The following is a 5,365-nucleotide window of genomic DNA, read 5'->3' on the forward strand; positions in this document are numbered from 1 at the left end:
ATATCCCGACCAGTCGCAGAAAGTTATGCGAGTGTCTTGTGAAACAATGGTGCTATCGGACATGAAAATATTCCGACATGTAGATGGAAAGGTCTGGGAGTGTCTCTCGATCCAATGCAGCTATCGGACTTGGAAATATTCCGACTATTCGAAGTAATGTTATGCGAGTTATAATGGAAACATCGCGATGGTTGGACTTGGATATATGTCGATTAGTCGAGGAAAATTTATCCGATTAATTCTAGAACTACTGCGGTTGACGGTCTTGGAAATATTTCCACTAGTAGATGAAAGATATGCGAGCGCGTTTCGAACAATTGCGGCTGTCGGACTAGAAAATAGTCCGACTAGTCGAGGGAAATTTATGCGAGTGCCTCTCGAACCAATACATATGTCGGACTTGGGAAAATTTGACTAATCAAGGGAAAGTAATGAGTTTGCCTCTAGAACCAATGCCACTGTCCGGCTTGGAAATATTCCGACTAGACAAGGGAAATTTATACGAGTGTCTCTCGAACCAATGCGGATGTCGGACTTGAAAGTATTCCGAACAGTCGATGGTAAGCTATGCGAGTGACATGTGAGACAAAGCGATTGTCATAGATGGATGTATTCCGAAAATTCTAGGAAATTTTCTGACTGGTCGAGGGAAAGAAATGAAAGTTTCTCTCGAACCAATATGGAATTAGAACTTGGAAATATTCCGACTATTCTAGGGAAAGTTATTCAAATGCCTACCGAATCAATGCGGCAGTCGGACTAGGAAATATTCCGATTAATCGGGTGAAAGTTATGCGAGTGCCACTCGAAACAATGCAGGTTCTGGACATGGAAATACACCTACGTGTCGCGGGAACGTTATGCATGTGAATCCAGATTCAATTTGGCGGTTGGACTTGGAAATATCCCGACTAGTTAGAGAAAGTACTATGAGGGTCTTGTGAACCAATGCGGCAGTAAGACTTGGAAATTTCTCGACTAGTCGAGGGAGAATTATTCGTGTAGCTAGTGATCGAATGCGACTGTTGCCTCGGAAACATTTCGACTATTCTAGGAAAAGTAATGGGAATGACCTGTTAACCAATGCAATACTCGGACTTAGAAATATTCCTGTTAATCAAGGGAAAGTTATGCGAATTACTCCATTAGCAATGCTACTGTCGTGCTTAAACATATTCCGACTAGTCGTGGAAAAGTTATGCGAGTGAATCTCGAATAAATGCGACTGTCGTACTTGGAAATTTTCCGACTAGTCGCGGGAATGTTATGCGAGTAACTTGTGAACCAATTCGACTGTCGGGCTTGGAAATATACCTACAAGTCGAGGGAATGTTATGCGAGTAACTTGTGAGCCAATTCGACTATCGGGCTTGGAAATATACCTACAAGTCAAGGGAAAGTAATGCGAGCGCCTCTTGAACCAGTACGGCTGACTGGCTTGGAAAAATTCCAACTGCCACACGAAAAGTTTTGCGAGTGCCTCTCGGACCAATACGACTGTGGGGCTTGGAAATATTCGGATTAGTCGGGGGAAGTTACACGCTTTCTTCTGAAACCAATGTGAATGCTGGACTTGGAAATATTTCAACTAGTCTGGAGAAACTTTTGCAATTGCCTCTCGAGCCAATACGGCTGGCGGACTTGGATATATTCCGAATTTATAGGGTAAATTATCCTAGTGACTCTGGTACCAAACGGCTGTCGGACTGGGTAATATTCAGATTAGTGGAGGGGATGTTATGCGAGTACCTCTCGCACCAACGAGGCTGACGGACTTGGAAGTATCCCGACAAGTCGAGGAAAATTCATAGCACTGCCTATCGAACCAATGGGTCGGTCGGACTTCGAAATATTAGGACTAGACATGGAAATGATATGGGAATGATTTGTGTTACAATGCGATTGACAGACTTGGAACTATTCGGACTGGAAATTAATGGGAGTGCCACTCAAACCAATTTGGCTTTCGGATTTGGTAATTATCCGAATAGTCGAGGGAAAGTAATGCGATTGCATTTCGGAACAATACGGCTGGCAGAAGAGGAAATATTCCGACTAGTGGAGGGAATGTTATTCGAGTGCGTCTCGAAATATTGCTGCTCTTGGGTTTTTAAATCTCCCGACTAGACGAAGGAAAAGTATGCGAGTGCCTCTCGAAACAAAGAGACTGTCAGTCTTCGAATTAATCCCTCTATCCGAGGAAGAATTATGCCAGTCATATCTGTACCAAGGCGACTGTCGGAACTAGAAATATTCCGATAGGCCGAGGGAAAGTCATCCGAGTTCCTCTTTAACAAATGCGGCTGCCAGTCGTAGAAGTATTCCGACTAGTCGAGGGAAAGTTATGCGAGTGTCTTGTGAAATAATGCGGCTGTTAGTCTTCGTAATATTCGGATTGGACGAAAGAAACTTATGCGAGTGATTCTAGGACTAATGCGACAGTCGAACTTGGAAATATTTCCAATTGTATAGGAAAATTATGCGAGTGCCTTTTGAACAAATGCAGCTATTGGAATTGGAAATATTCCGACCAGACATGTGAATGTTAAGCGAGTTATTCTGGAATCAATGCGAAGGTCGGTCTCGGAAATATTCCAATTTGTCGATGGAAATATTTTCAAGTATTTTTCGAACCAATTCAGCTGTCGGAATTAGTAAAATTACCACCAGTCGAGGGAGAGTTATGCGAGGAATTTTAGAACTAATGTGATGATCAGACTTGGAAATAATCCGACTAGTCGAAGACATGTTAAGTGGGTCCCTCTTGAATCAATGTGGCTGATGGACATGAAGTATCAGGACTAGTCGAAGGAAAGTTATGTGAGTTTCTTGTGAGCCAAAGCTGCTGTCGGACATGAAAATATTCTGACTAGTGGTAGAAACTAATACGAGTGAACCTCATACCAATGCGGCTGACGGACTTGGAAATATTCCGACTAGTCGGGAAATGTTATGCAAGTGCCTTTCGAACAAATCTGGCTGTTGGACTTGGAAATAATCCAACTAATTCAAATGATAGTTTTGCCAGAGCTTCTCGAACCAGTGTATCTGTTGTGGTTGGAAATATTCCAACTTCTCCGGGATAGTTATACGAGTGTTTTTCGAATCCATGCGGCAGTCGGGCTTGGAAAAATTCGGACTAGTCCATGGAAAGTTATGCGAGAGCCTCTCAAAACATTTCGACTGTTGGATTTAGAAATATTCTGACTAGTCAAGGGAAACTTATGCGAATACCCCTCGATCAAAAGCCCTGGCTGTCTTGGAACCATTACGACTAGCATTAGTCGAGGGCTAGCTATAAATGTTACTTGAGGACTTAAGCGATTGTAGTAATTGGAAGTATTATGACTAGACGAAGTAAAGTTATGCGAGTTACTCTAGATTCAATGCTGCGTTCGGACTTGAAAATATCCCGCATATTCAAGGGATAATTATGCGAGTATCTTGTAAACCAATGCAACTGTCGGGCTTGGAATTATTCCAACTAGTCGATGGAAAGTTAAGCAAGCGCCTTTCGATCAAATGCTGCTGTCGGCCTTGGAATTATTCCGACGAGTTGAGAGTAATTTATGCAAGTTACTCTGGTACCAATGACATTGGACAGTCAGATTTGGAAATATACCGATTAGTCGTGAAGAAGTTATGCGAGGGCCTCTTGAAACAATATGGCTGTCGATCTTGGAAATATACCGACTAATCGAGGGATAGTTATGCTAATGTTTTTTGAACCGATGCTGCTGTCGGATATGAAATATTCTAACTTTTCGAGGGGAATTTATGCAAGTGTCTCTCGAACTAGTGCAGCTATTGGACTTGGAAGTATACCGACTATCAGAAGGAAATTTATGCAGATGATTCTTGAAACAATGCAACTGTTGGACTTAGAAATATTACTACTAGACGAGGGAATGTTAGGCGAGTGATTCTAGAGCCAATGCGATGGTTGGACTTGGAAACATCCCGAATAGTCAAAGGAAAGTTATGCGATGTCTTGTGAAAAAATGCGCCTGACGGACTTGGAAATATTCCGACTAATAGGAAGAAAATTATGCGCGTTCCTTTTGAACAAATCCAGCTTTCGTATTTGGAACTAATCCGACTTTTCGAGGAAAATTATGCGAGTAAATCTAGAACAAATGCGGCCGTCGGCCTTGGAATTGTTCCGGAGTTTTGAGAGTAAGTTATGCGAATTACTCTGGTATCGATGCGACGATCGGATTTGGTAATATACCGATTCCGGGTGGGAAAGTTATTCGAGTGCCTCTCGAACCAATGCGGCTTAAGTTCTTGGATATATACCAACTAGTCTACAAAAGTTATGCTAGTGAATTATGAGCTAATGCGACTCTCTGGCTTGGAAATTCTCTGGCATATCAAGGAAAATTTATGCGAGTTATATTGGAACCAATACAAAGGTCGGACTTGGAAATATCTCGATTAGTAGACAGAAAGTTATGCGAGTACCGCTCGATACAATGTAGTTATCGATCTTGGTAGTATTACGAATAGTCGAGGGAATGTGATGCGACTGATTCTAGAACTTATGCGTCTGTCTGACTTGGGAATATTGCGACTAATCGTGAGAAATATATTCATGTGAATTGTGAACCAAAGTGACTGTCGGAATTGTGTATATTCCTAGTGGTCAAGGGAATGTTATGTGAGTGCCTCTCGAAACAATGCTATTGTCGGACTAAGAAATATTCAGACTAGTCGATGGAAAATTATGCGACTGACTCTATATCCAATGCGGTTGATGGACTTGGGAATATTCTGATTTGTCGAGGGAAAATTTTCCAAGTTATTTCAGAACTAATGCGACGATCTCGCTAGGACATATTCCGACTAGTCGGGGGAACTTTATGCCAGTGCCATTCGAAAAAAGCGAATTTAGATCTTGGAATCATTACGACTAGATGAGGAAGTCTTATTCCAGTTTCTTGCGTACAAAGCGATTGCCGCTATTGGTATTATTTCCTGTGGTGGTGGGAATGTTTGCGAGTACTTTTCGAACCAAAGCGGATGTCGGATTTGGAAACATTTTGAGGGAAATTTATGCTGGAGACTCTCGAACAAATGTGCCTGTAGAACATGGAAATATTCCGTCTGATCGGAAAAAGTTATGCGAGTAACTAGTAAACCAATATGACTGTCGGGAATGGAAATATTCCGACTATCCAGCGAAGGATTTGCGAGTGCCTCTCTAACAAATGCAGCTTTCGTACTTGTAAATATTCCGACTTTTCGAGGGAAAGTTATGCGAGTGATTCTAGATCTAATGGGTCGGTCGGACTTAAAAAGATTTCCACTAGTCAGGGAAAGTTATGCGAGTGCCTTTCGAACAAATGCGGCTGTCGGACTTAAA

The sequence above is a fragment of the Vespa mandarinia genome, unplaced genomic scaffold (assembly GCF_050613455.1).
Source record: "Vespa mandarinia isolate Hongniang unplaced genomic scaffold, ASM5061345v1 scaffold_49, whole genome shotgun sequence".
Lineage (NCBI taxonomy): Eukaryota > Metazoa > Arthropoda > Insecta > Hymenoptera > Vespidae > Vespa > Vespa mandarinia.